At 41.0% G+C, this 14,283-nt stretch overlaps 1 protein-coding gene across 2 annotated transcripts in view; it reads right to left on the reverse strand.

The window, feature by feature from the left end:
- The window catches only part of ADGRL2 (adhesion G protein-coupled receptor L2), a 348,015-nt gene that overhangs the window by 297,301 nt on the left and 36,431 nt on the right, over nucleotides 1-14,283 (reverse strand). Inside the window, exon 2 of one of the 2 annotated variants that reach the window (XM_083620855.1) lies at nucleotides 2,996-3,071. The exons of the other annotated variant lie outside the window; for it this stretch is intronic. The gene's annotated coding sequence lies outside the window, so the exon portion shown is untranslated. The remainder of the gene's footprint in view (nucleotides 1-2,995; nucleotides 3,072-14,283) is intronic. 2 annotated transcript variants of the gene reach the window in all.

Below are 14,283 nucleotides of genomic sequence, written 5' to 3' on the forward strand. Positions count from 1 at the left end.
ATTACATTTCACAATTTGGATAATGACGGCTTTGACCTGTGTGTGTGTGTGTGTTGGGGAATATCTTTTTTAAATACCATGGACCTATACAAGACCACAAGGATAATTAAGATAACTCATATACTCTCTGCATATTATTATTATTATTATTATTATTATTATTATTATTATTATTAATTATGCCTGTGTGCTATACACAGGTAGCTGTTTCAGACTGCACTGTACGCCTTTGACCAGTCATGGAATGGCTGACCTCATCCAGCATGGATTATATAGTGTATGCTGAACAGATGGTTAAATGGGGCGATCTGCTTTTATCTGCACACTTACTTCCAGTGAGATTTTTTTAAAATGTACAAATAATGGATACAGGTTTGGTCACCCCGGATGCTCACACCTTACACTGAACACAGGTACAAGCTGTCCCTAACACGTACATGTTTTTGTATGAAAGTGTACACACTTGATTTGTAGAGGTCAACTACTGCTTACACAGGCACACGTACTGTACACCCCTATTGTTTCAACACAGAAAGCCCCATATTGCTGAAATCTGAGATTCATTAAGGCATGCCTATAGCACTGAGCCCCCCCCCCCCACTATGGTAGTTAGATGGGGAAATGTGAACCCCTGATTTTAACAACGGCACATTTCAAGACCTTTGTCTATATGAAAAATATTGCCTTCTGATAAAACACAGGCTGTAACCTGGGCTGCATGAATATAGCATGCATTAATTTCATTGGAATTTGCATGTTGGGAACTGTGTGCGGCAGAATTGCGGCCATATTTAGCATGTAATAAAGGCCTCTGATTAAGAGTGGCAAGAAATCACGTAGCCACTGTGGAACAAGAATTTGTTCTGTACAATGTAGCATTTGTGGCTTATACAAGAGCTGTTGATGGAGAAGAGACAGTCCCTAGAAAGTTGTTTGACCAATAGCAGCTGTTGGGTGCTTGTATAAAGCAGCCTTTATAGAAAAACTTTTATTTTTACGGTTCCTTGTGCCCAAGATCAAAAATTATATCTATGCAGGAACATAATTAGAGGATTAATGGCCAAAGCTGGTACATAAAGGGAGAGATTTCCCAGGGAAAAAAAATGTGCTATAAGCATTTTTATTTTTAAACAGCCAGGCTTTTAAAAACAAACTCAAAATATAAAGACAATAGTTTTCTTGTTATACCGAAAAGCCTGCATTAAACAATTCCATGCTCGTTTATCTACCTGAACCAGGAACAGGTTTGACCGCATGGGCCTGCCAAGACTCTGATTTCTGCTCAGTTTGTTGTAGTCCTGGATCTGATTTCTTATGTCTTAAGAATTAAAGCTAATTGAGGGGAAAAGTTCACTTGCATAAAGCAGGATCCTAACGTTAAAATTCTGCATAAGCAAACCAATATATTTAGTTACAGAACCTTCAGGCTTATCAAATAAACAAAGGGTGGCAACTCAAATGTTCCACGTGCTCATTTTACAGTTACAGAATATTCCTATTAGTGGGTAGATTCACACAATTTATATAGGATAAGGTGATTTAAAAACAACAGCCGCAGTAGAGATCCACATGATTTTCAGCCTTGGAAGTGATTCAACACCTTTTTCCAAATGTGATACAACATATAAACTGATGCTTAGAACGATTATGTAGTCCAAAAGAGCATTACTCGTGAACGCAGTCAGGATTCGAGGTTCATAAAATGCCTTTGGGGTGTCCAGAATGTTTCAGACATGTGACCTTATTTCCAACTGAGTTTATGGCAGAACCGTGATTTGAATGAGAGAATTCCCAATTCCTAGCTCAATCTCCTAGTCACTGCTGCTGCACCAGTTTCACACACCAGTTTCAAGGAATGTCTACACCCCCCTGAAAGGCTGGTCAGAAGTATCTTTATATTGCATTTGGGGGCAGAGGTGGAGAGGATAGTGGCTGGACCAAGGGTCAGCAATCTTTTTCCGCAGGGTCCAGTCCACTGTTTCTCAGACCTTGTGGGGGGCTGGACTATATTTTTTGGGGGGGAAATGAATGAATTCCTATGCCCCACAAATAACCCAGAGATGCATTTTAAATAAAAGCACACATTCTACTCATGTAAAAACACGCTGATTCCCGGACTGTCTGTGGGCCGGATTTAGAAGGCGATTGGGCCGCATCCTGTCCCTGGGCCTTAGTTTGCTCTACCCATGGTCTGGACTAAGGCTGTGTTTGCACTGCCCTTTTCTCTGGCTCCAGTGAGCTCCCACTGCTGGGGTTTCAAAGCCATGCATGCATGGCATTAGCCACAATACATATCTACCCTGTAGTTTCTTGAGAAATGCAGCAGTTTGACCTGTTTTCCATCAAACTGGAGTCCATCTGATTCAATAACATAAACCACAATCAATTTGCAGTCAATGTGAGATGTGTATATTTGTGACACGCGCCGATGACAGGTTCATGAATAGGCGTTTGGGTGGCTGAAGGCACAGGGAAAACAAACAACGTAATGCACATTGAGTGAAGACATCCCTGACCCATGCAACGTGATTGAAACATGCCTGGTGGGATGGGAGAATGACCCTGCTGCTGTGTTTTAAGCCACTAATGTGTACCTAGCCAAAGTGTACTTTGTGGCTTAGGTGCAGAAGGACAGCACAAGAGGGAGCAGCTCCAGGACCATTTTTTAGAGCAGGAGCAATGATGTCATCCGCTTAAGGGGGATTCTCTTTGCTTACGCAACTTATAAGGAGGCATTCTGGTTCTACTGATTGGGAAAGAATAGCATGGAGGAAGTCGAATCAAGCAGATGCTGTAAACATTTTTCCTTTCTTCAGTGGGGTGCCTCTTTCACGCTAGCAAATTAAATGGTACCACTTTTTTTTTTTTTGCAAGATAGCTTTCATTTCCAGTTAAGACTGCATTTCTGCTGGTCGAAGAGCTTTTATTAAATCTCAGCATGTTTTACAAGTTTAACCTTCATTCTTGTAGTATCTATATATTTTTAAACAGCTACCTGAATTTTTGGATTCTCCTTGGGGGCACAGCTGTGAGGCCTGTCATGATGAACTCCTGTACTTCAAAATTTACCACTGTAAAGCAAAAAAGGCAAGAAGTGAGCTACAGCCTCACCCAACCACTCTTCTGGCCGTTGCACTAAACTAGCTCCTTAATACAGTACAGAACATGGAAAAGACCAGTTCTAAACTGACAATACATTCTAGTTAATACATGTCTCACAATCACATTACAGATGGAAAATGGAAATGAACTAAAGAGACAAGCTTGATTCCCTGCAAACGCAGTTATTCTTTGGCTTATGTACCCACTGAGTCCTAAGAGAAATACTCTTACTTCCAACCACAAAACAGAAGAAAGAGAAAAGTATTTTCAGGCCCAACTCCTCTTAGCTTATCCCATTAGCTGCTCTTGAACGGGACGTTATCATTTAATTGAAGAGAAGTAAAAGTGGTGGCGGGGTTGAATTAACCACTCCCCTTGTAGGTGAACTGATATGAAGAACAAAGGATTAGGCCTCTGGGATTAACCATGGAAGGCCTTCAAGGAGCATCCAGACATTCTGCTTTGTAACAGATAGTAAGCTCCTGTGCTCAAACTGTGTTGTCATATGTTTTATTCATACTCCATCATAAGGGCCGCCAAACAGATTATCATGTTTACATCAGGCCTCCTCCGAGAGATAAATTCTTTAATAGTTGAACTGGCAGGGTTAGTCAGTACTGATATGCCTGCCAGGCAACCAAATAATAAATAAAAGAAAGAAAAGGGGAGAAGGGAGAGAGGAAAAAATGAAATCAAACACAGAGAATTTAATGATGTCCTTCAGCAGCCACCAATCAATATGTTTTATCCCTTGCTGAAAAGGTCACATTAAGGTCCCCCTTTTGTTTTAATGGCATCGTCTTCTCCGCCCCCACGTAGCGAGCAGTTGCAGATGTGCATGGAAAAGGAAGTCAACAAACAGATTGCTTCATTGGAGTTGACAAACCCTTACAAATACCTATTTGTGATGTTGCATCTCTTTAATGCTTTGAGTTCCTCGTATAATCGAAGTGCCACAAGGAGTTTTCCAATCAAAAGGTATTTTAGCGAACACGGCAGTCTCTCCTGTTCTGGAGACTCTCTTAGGGAAGATGACTAAAGAAGTAGAGTCAGCACCTCTCTTCATTTTATTTTGGTATAAAGGGCGGCTACTGCCTTCTCTTGCCTTAATGCCTGTTTGCCAAAGGAACTCATTTCTATGTATGAGTACAGTGGTACCTCGGGTTACATACGCTTCAGGTTACAGACTCCGCTAAACCAGAAATAGTGCTTCAGGTTAAGAACTTTGGTTCAGGATGAGAACAGAAATCGTGCTCTGGCAGCGCGGCAGCAGGAGGAGGCCCCATTAGCTAAAGTGGTGCTTCAGGTTAAGAACAGTTTCAGGTTAAGTACAGACCTCCGGAACGAATTAAGTACTTAACCCAAGGTACCACCGTACCAGCACTTATATTGTACCCTCAACTTCTGAGCACTTGCAATGGTTTGGCCGAGCCTCATCATTGAAGATACAGGAATCCCGTGGTCACGCACAAGGCTACTGTCAGCGGATATTGGTCACAACAGATTAATTCAAACACCACACTAAACCATTGTAACAAATGACTATATAGGGTGTCTGAATTAACAGACTCGTAGCTCATCTTCAGTCATTTAGGTAAGCACCCGAGCACTCAAACTGTGTAGGGTGCACATGAGTGCATGGGTGCTAGCCCAATGTTCATGCGACCCAGGACCTTACTCTCCTGAACATTGCACATTGAGCATGAAGGTCTGCAGAGAGATTCTAACCTACTGTAGCAAGCAGAGTAAGAGATGCAGATTTGAAGTGGTTTTGGTTTCTTTTTAATTGATTAGGTTTATCGGCTGATATTATTGTATGCCTTTGTTCTGTTGTTATTTGAATGTGACACCTCCCTCCCAAGGTAGCTGAATACAAAACTTACATATAAATGAATGACTAAATAAATTACTGTGTTCAGCTGAAGGTGGTTAGGCTCCTTCCTTTTATCAGCAACTCTGATCATGGGAACCAAGATCATGGGATGGTTCTAAATACATCCAGGTGTCCCACCCCTTATGCATAGTTTGAGCCTTCCTGTGTTCATCTAAATGCTTGGAGAGGTCTTTAGATGTTGGCACTTCACAGAACCAGCCCACCCCAAGGCAAGTTGAAGAAGCTGCCTCAGGAGGGGGGAACGGAAGAGGTAGCAGCCCTGCGGGTGCCCTGTCCACTATACCGCCACAACAACGCAGGAAAGGGGGGTGGCACAGCAGCACAGTATTCTGCCACCCAGCTTTGCGGCTAATCTCACCCACTCCTGGGGGTGGAAAGGGACTGGCAGCAAAGCTCTGCAGAATTCCTTTCTTCTCACCGAGTTGGCAAGATGGGAGGTGTTCCACCACCCAGAAGGGAAATTCTCCCCACTGGACAGAGTGGTGAGCTTTTCCAAGGGAAAGGAGAATCCCGCACAAAGCCTCACCATCTGCCAGGAAGGGAGCTTCAGAAAGCACATGCCGCATTGTGGGGGTGGTATGGGGTGTTTCACTCCAGGTGCCAAAACATTTTGGGCCACCCCTGGCACACTTTTAGAGAGGCATGCACCATAGGAAGGAGAATTGCTGAGCAGGCAGAAATTGAAACCAGATTTCATCTGGTTTGAGTGTGAATGAACTCTATCTGATTATGGTGAGAATTAGAATTTGGATTCACGGAATATGACCTTTTAGGCACCACTTCATAATTTCCGCTAACTGTTATGATTGAAGGAAAATCTCTGAAAGCATGTGTCCTGTTTTTGCTACTTGTTTATATCCCAAATGTTGAGTTTTGATAATTTTTTAAAAATAAAAACCCTGTATAATTTGACATATTCTAATCCAGAACTGTATTACGGTAATCTTCGTGCAGAGTGTAGGTATGATGGAAAGCTTTTACAAGATTCTTGTGCGTACTGATTCCTCAGTGGTAAATGTGGAGAGCTCTCCTCCATTTCTAGAAAGGAAAGGTACTTGTATTCGGAGCCCCATGGAAACTCTTATGTGTAAAACAGAATTGTTGGGTCATGGCCAGTGCTGAATTTGCACTACTCTAAAATCAGGTCCCAGAAGAAGAAGAGTGAGATAGAATCAATCCCTTCCTGAATTATGCAATGCCAAACTTACTTGTTGACCTCCAAATTTGGAAACTCAAAAGCAAAGGCAGGAGTGAAGCATTTTATAGTTGTGGTTAAGTAGAAGTATGACACCGTGGGATGTGGGGGATGACCCACCTTGAAAAGATATGGCCATCTGTCTTATGCCCTGTCATTTCAAGAGCAATGAAAAATGTTTTGAAGCTTTGTATCTGCCCCTTGACTTGTTAAATTAAATCCTTATTATTGTCAGGGAGCAGTAAAAAAAAGAGGAAAAAACATACCCCAAGGTAGTAAGTTACACATATTAGTTTGGTTTTGCTGGCTCATCCATGTGAACAAGATAAAATGCGTTGCTGTAGAAATGTACTTCAAAAATGCCAGGGGGCAAAATGTTAAACTGTTTGCATATTTTTCCCCCTTTCCTCATAAACAACATTTTAAAAGCAATTTTGTAAATACAGGACATCTGTTTTATTGAGCTCAAAACCCCTAAAAGATATAATAGTGCCACTTTGGACTATTCTCAGCTCACTTACATGCTATATAACTTGTATTTTTTTCTCCTTAAAAAAGAAAGAAAGATACAGAGCATATCCCTTGCATTTAAATTAAGCACAGTCAGTGTTTTACCCTCTTCTAATCAAGAGTATCCTTGAAAATATAGAATAACTGGGTTGCCACATTGAAATATGACAGAATCAGTCCTTGATGCTACAACTCCAAATGCCTGAATTTATGTGTGTCTTCTATGGATTGTCTCCAACTAGGGGCATTGAAATTAATGGATCTAAGTTACCTCTGTCCATTCATTTCAATGGGTCTACAATCTGAAGAATACTAGCTTTAGATTCACATATCTATCCCATATATTTGGCATGGACACACCACCCTGCAGGGCAAATTCCACTGACTTCCTACAAAAAGATTCTTCCTACCTGTTTCTCATTTGTATAGCATTTTCCTTTGAAAAAGGGGGTGGTGTATTAAAACGTGGCATTTGAGCGAGTCAATGGTAAGTGGAAACGGCCTCGGAGCTATGTTCCATAACTGCAAAAAGGTTCACAGTAGGTAACAGTTCATTATATCATACATCTCCACAGCTGTAGCTCCATTGCTGAAAAGCGGGTTGAGTCTTCCTGCTAGGCCCTTGGCTCACTTTAGTTTTCCAGGTGTATCATTTAGGACGTTGCAATCTCTTGCCTGTGTCGCAGACCATATGCAATTATATAGCTGTTAATTATGAGTTTCAAAGAAAAAGAACCATGCATGTCAAATGCACTAATGAAAAAGGATCTAATCTATCTACCATCTATCTATCTATCATCTGTCATTCTCTCTCTCTCTCTCCCCCTCCAGACACACGTAATACCGGTGTGCCTTCTTCCCAGAGAAGGTATAAGAACAGCTTGGGGGTAATTTAAATTGGGAAACCAGTGGAGAGTGAAAGGATTAAATTCCCCTTGCCCAGTGCTGCTGCTCTGATCAAAATTGGAGCTCCACTCCCCACAGCTTCTTTACAGTTAAAATATTGGGAGATCTCATCATGGATCCCAAAAACGTACATTTATTACATCCCTCAAATAAAAATACATTGCCATTAATTATCTAGTACTTTCAGACAATTTCTTGACATTTTACAGCTAAGCAAAAACAAACACAAACAAAAATATCGCAGCGAATTGTACCCCATCGTCAGTAGGCTTTCTCCTCTTGATGAGCAGTCCACCTGGGCACAGGAATTCGGCTTGCCACATGAAAAATTGCATTCTCCACAAATCCACATGCAATCAGCCTTGATGTGGCATCTTCTTTACTGTGTGATTTAAAGTGTCCACCACCTGCTTATATGTTGTGGTTCTCAGTTCCTGGCAGTGGTGACTGTTGCCCTTTGTATATAGACAGAATGCAGAGAGACCAAATGTAGGTGGAGCTGGAGGCAATGACAGGCAGAGCTGTCATCCCCAGCCCCCACTGCTTGTAAGTAAGAAGGCAGACAGGGGGAGGCTGTGGGCAGATTGAGGTTGGTGGGGTACTGCCCCTGTCACCCTCCACTGGTTCCAGGCTATATAAGGCTTGGCTTCCTCAAAATCTGAAGCCTCTAATGAACTTACTTGTTCCTAAATAATTTCGTGCCTCTTTGCATTCTCTCCCTGCTCCCTGCCACTAATCCAGTCTCAGGTTACTGATGCTTGTTTAATTTGTCTCTTACTTTTGAGCGCTTCCCTAAAGCTGATAAAACTGTGAAAAATCTAAGTTAATAAATAAACAGCAAGGAATGTGGTCCACAGTGAGACGCTTATGCTTGGCAGCTCATAAGACTAGGTGCATGTGTGTTTCCAGCAGTGTGTGTGTGTGTGCGCATGCGCGCATGTGTGTGCATGCTGAGTAGGCTTGGTGGGTCCACTGGAGGTGTGAAGTCTCACACAACCCAAAATACAGCACCAGTTTGTGATGATGGCTAAAATATTCTAATCCAAAATACAATTAAATGCAAGGTCTCAGAAGGAAAAATTGCTATTTTGGACAACATCAGCGGAATCTACAAAGAAATATGAGTAGTTGTTTGCCTAAAGAGGGGGGCAAAACAAACAAATAAATGTGTTCAGCAAAATGCAAAACAACCTGCCTTGCTTAACCATGTAATTGGAATATTTTGAAAAATAAAGAGCAAATGTGTTGGATTTTGAACATGCAGCATTGAATTCTGCTAAAATATACTAATGTAGATCCACTGAAATAAACAGATTTAAGTTAGTCACATCAACTGAACTTGGGGGGGGGGGTCTACTCTGAGCATGACTTGGGCAGCGCCAACACATAAAGTTTCATGTGTCAGCTCTAGTCTAACGTTCTGGTACTCTAAATATATATAACAATATTAGTCTGTAATGAATTTTTAAACAAGGAAAGACTAGTCGTTGCAATGACTGATGGCAGATGACAGTTACTTAATATTATGAATGTCTAGGACCATTCCAAAAGGGGACAGCCACAGGCCCCTATCACTTCTATTCTGGCTGCCCCAAGACTTTAAACTTCTTTTCTTTCAAGATCAATTGAAATATTAATACCAGGGGTGATGAAAGGCAAGCAAAAGAAATGGGCACGGCATTTGTCAATGTGTGTTTCTATGTCCCCAGGCGGGCTCATAAGCCTGATGCTATTTTATGGGACTTAATGATTATGACTGAAAAACAAGAAGACTGCAGCTTCCGAGGGGGTGAGGGAAAGAATCCATGTGGACTGTTTGAACATCTTTTTAAGTCTGAGTTCCTGAGGAAGTGCTACATTTCTCTTTGAAAACACCTTCCTCAACAGCATTGTTTAAATATGTTACAATGGCTTTTTATGACTTCTCATATATTGCAAAGTATAGTCCTGAACAGATGGCTGGCGAAGGTATCAAGAGACTATTCCCCTCAGAGTGCAGAGACCAGGGTAAACATGCTACAAGGCAGGCGATTTTCTGGATCAGTCTGAAGCTCAAGAATGCAGAGAGGCATTTAAGAGGCTAATGACAGAATGCACCACTTTACTTACATTCCCACAGAAGCAATCAAGGAACGATTGTACAGAAGCAGAATGGGGAAATGATAGAGGTTTGTGACCTTCATAGAGAGCTCTCTGAAGAAACACATAGATGGGGAAAGATGCTGAGGAGTTGGGAGATGAACCTAACCTCACGGCCAGCGGCAGGGGCAGCATGGGTTGGAAATGAGGACTAGTAAACAACAAATGGCAAGGAAATGTGCACACTTGCTAAAGAGAAGCTGTGACAACACTGTAAACTGCTTTTGAAACTCCTTCCTTACAATGCAAGCCTATGTTTTATGAAGAAATAAGTGAAATTTACTCCCAGGTAAGTATGCACACGGGACATGGGTGGCACTGTGGGTTAAACCACAGAGCCTAGGACTTGCCGATCAGAAGGCTGGCGGTTCGAATCCACGCGATGGGGTGAGCTCCCGTTGCTCGGTCCCTGCTCCTGCCCACCTAGCAGTTCAAAAGCACATCAAAGTGCAAGTAGATAAATAGGTACCGCTCTGGCAAGAAGGTAAATGGCGTTTCCGTGCACTGCTCTGGTTCACCAGAAGCGGCTTAGTCATGCTGGCCACATGACCCGGAAGCTGTACTCCAGCTCCCTCAGCCAATAAAGCGAGATGAGCGCCGCAACCCCCGAGTCGGTCACGACTGGGCCTAATGGTCAGGGGTCCCTTCACAGGACTCAAGTCTGAATTCTCAGATGACCATCTTACTGCTTGGGATCATGTGTGTATAACTCATGGGGGGGGGGTTGGGGGGGTTGTATTTCACCCGTGCAGAGTACTACTGCTTTTTGTGCTGCCCTAGCAGCCATTTTGAGCTGGGACCCACAACACTTTTTTCCATATAGGCGTACCATCTCCTCATTTTTTGCACACACACAAAAAGCAGTGGTATGACTAGGAGCACCTCTGTTCTTAGGCAGGGTGAGGTGGCTGTTTCAGGAAATAGATGCTGGAGGAGGGGAGGACAAGGAGTGACAGCAAGGAGTTGAAGGACATAACTGAATGGCCTCCATGGCATGATCAGTTTGCAATGCTTTATAGAAAAGTCACAAGTTTTTGTCTAGATCTTCAGATCATGATTTATCATAAATGCAACTAGGCATTGTCATTACATAACATGGCCTAATTAGAATATTTATTGCCAGATTTTCTTTAGAGAGAGAGAGAGAGAGAGAATATAGACGTTTGTCCTATGTCTGATCTACTAAGATCTGTACACTTTAAAGTTTACTGTGGGTCTCCACTCCTGCACCACAATTAGTTCTACTGGAAGACAGTCTAGGAGCTTGTAATTAAAGTGTGACGCAAAAACCTGAGACTAGGAAGAAAAGCAGAACTTGTGAAAATGCCATTTGAATTTTAGAGAGGATTGCCAGCTTGTGTAAGGGCCACTTTAGCTGCATCTTTATTTTTTTTTTTTTATAATATATTTATTAAAGTTTTCAAATAAAGCATATATTAGATAAACACTTATCATTGTCCATTTAACATCTCTCAATTGTTACATGGGACTCCCCCACACCTCCCGCATACACTTACATCATTATTAAATTAATTTCAAACAAATTATCATTTCATCTTAATTAATAATCTTAATTTGGTTTGACATATAATTCAGCCTTAAATCTAATTTAATGGTAGACAATTGTCTGCACTGGCATCCAATTCAGCACTCAGCCAAATTACAATATTTTTGTAAATAAATCTTAAATTTCCTCCAGTCTTCTTCCATCCTTTCTTCTCCCTGGTCTCGAATTCTGCCGGTCATCTCGGCTAATTGCATATAGTCCATCAGTTGCATCTGCCATTCTTCCACAGTGGGTAGCTCCTGAGTTTTCCAATTCTTGGCAATTAATATTCTTGCTGCTGTTGTTGCGTACAAAAAGAATGTTCTGTCCTCTTTTAACACACTCTGGCCGACAATACCCAGGAGAAAGGCCTCTGATTTCTTAGTAAAGGTGTATTTAAACACCTTTTTTAATTCATTATATATCTTCTCCCAAAAGGCCTTCACTCTGGGGCAGGTCCACCAGAGGTGAAAAAATGTTCCTTCATTTTCCTTACATTTCCAACATTTGCTATCAGACGAATGGTATATTTTAGCCAGTTTAACAGGGGTCATGTACCATCTATACATCATTTTCATCACATTTTCCTTCAACGCATTACATGCAGTGAAGTTCAGCCCAGAGGTCCACAACCTTTCCCAATCTTCAAACATAATATTATACCCAATATCCTGCGCCCATTTTATCATTGTTGATTTTACCATTTCGTCATGTGTGTTCCATTTCAGCAGCAAGTTATACATTCTTGAAAGTACCTTAGTCTTAGGTTCTAACAGTTCAGTTTCTAACTTTGACTTTTCCACTTGGAATCCTAGCTTTTTGTCATTTTTAAACACTTCTTTAATCTGAGCATAGTGTAACCAGTCTCGCACTTTATCTCTCATCTTTTCTAAACTCTGCAATTTCCAGTTGTCACCATCCTTTTCTATTATCTCCCAATATTTTGGCCAGTTGGCCTCCATATTGGCTCTTTTCCGAGCCTTAGCCTCCAGGGGTGACAGCCACCTCGGAGTTTTATTCTCCAGTAAGTCTTTATATTTTGTCCAGACATTAAAAACTGATTTTCTGACAATATGGTTCTTGAAGGCCTTATTTATCTTAGCTTTATCATACCATAAATATGCATGCCATCCAAACGCATTATTAAAACCTTCCAGATCCAAGACATCCGTATCTTCAAGAAGTAACCAATCTTTTAACCAGCAGAAAGCTGCAGCTTCATAATACAACTTTAAATCTGGCAGGGCAAAGCCCCCTCTTTCTTTCGCATCTGTTAATATTTTAAATTTGATTCTGGGCTTTTTGCCCTGCCAGACAAATTTAGAAATATCTTTCTGCCACTTCCGGAAGCACTCTGTCTTGTCTACAATCTGCAGTGTCTGAAACAAAAATAACATTTTTGGCAATACATTCATCTTGATGGCAGCTATTCGGCCTAACAAAGAAAGTTTTAGTCTTGACCAACTATCCAAGTCTCTCTTAATCTCTGACCAACATTTTTCATAATTATCTTTAAATAAACTCAGATTTTTTGCTGTTATGTTTACCCCTAGGTATTTAACTTTTTTAACCACATTTAGTTCTGTCTCTTTCTGAAGCTGTTCCAACTCAATATCTGTCATGTTTTTCCCCAAAACTTTAGTTTTTTGCTTATTTAACTTAAATCCTGCCACTCGACCAAAGTTTTGAATCAGTTGTAGTACTCTTTTCAAACTAGACTCCGGCTCCTGTAATGTCAGAACTAGGTCATCTGCAAAAGCTTTAAGTTTATATTGTTTCGCTCCGACCTGAATTCCTTCCACCAACCGGTCCCCCCTAATCATATTCAGGAGCACTTCCAGAACCGAAATAAACAGTAATGGGGAAATCGGGCAGCCTTGTCGTGTACCTTTTTCAATTTTAAACTCTTCTGTAACCACATTGTTAACTATCAGTTTAGCCTTTTGTTCTGAATATATTGCCTCAATCCCGTTCTCAAACCCCCGTCCCACTCCCATTTCTTTTAAATTCCCCTTCATAAATTTCCAAGAAATGTTGTCAAAGGCTTTCTCCGCGTCTATAAAAATTAAAACTGCTTTAGTGTTTATGTTTGTTTGTAAAAGTTCCAATATGTCTATGATGTTCCTTGTGTTAGTAAACATATGTCTGCCCGGGAGAAAGCCTGCCTGGTCTTTATGGATTATCTCACTTAAAACTTTCTTAAATCTTCGTGCCAAAACATCTGCAAATATTTTGTAATCCACATTTAAAAGGGAGATGGGACGGTAATTCTTGAGTTGTGTCTTTTCAGTTTCTGACTTTGGAATCAATGTGATAAATGCTTCTTTCCACGATTCAGGCGCCTTCTTCCCCTCCATTATTTCATTACTGACCTCCAACAAAGGTTGTATCAAATAATCCTTCAATGTCTTATAGTAGTTAGAGGTCAGTCCATCTGGCCCTGGTGATTTGCCCTGTTTCAGACTCAGGATGGCCTGTTCAATCTCTTGTCGTGTTATTTTGCCATTTAAAATTGTTCTATTTTCTTCTGACAGCTTTGCTAATCCATTTCTCTCCAAAAATTGTGTAATCTCTATTTCATCTTGTGGCCCTTGAGTATATAACTTTTTAAAATACCTCTGGAAGCACTTTCTAATCTCTCCCGGGTTCTGAATGTTCCTTCCTTCAACCTCTAAGTTTGTTACTGTATTTAATCTTTGTCTCCTTTTCAACTGCCAAGCTAGCAGTTTCCCACATTTATTTGCCGATTCAAAAGTTTTTTGTTTCATTGTTTTAATCTTCCATTCTATTTCCTGATTTATCAGCTTGGAATATTGCGCCTGATAAAGTTTGATTTCTCTCAGAATCGGTTGGGACTTCGGGTTAGATCTTAACTTCTTCTCCAACTCTTTGATACTTTCCAGAATTTTATCTTTCTTTTCATTTTGCAGTCTTTTCTTTAAGGAATTCTGTTGAATCAAGAACCCTCTCATCACAGCTTTACTTGCATCC

The sequence above is a fragment of the Podarcis filfolensis genome, assembly GCF_964270895.1.
Source record: "Podarcis filfolensis genome assembly, chromosome: 6".
Taxonomy (NCBI): Eukaryota; Metazoa; Chordata; class Lepidosauria; order Squamata; family Lacertidae; genus Podarcis; species Podarcis filfolensis.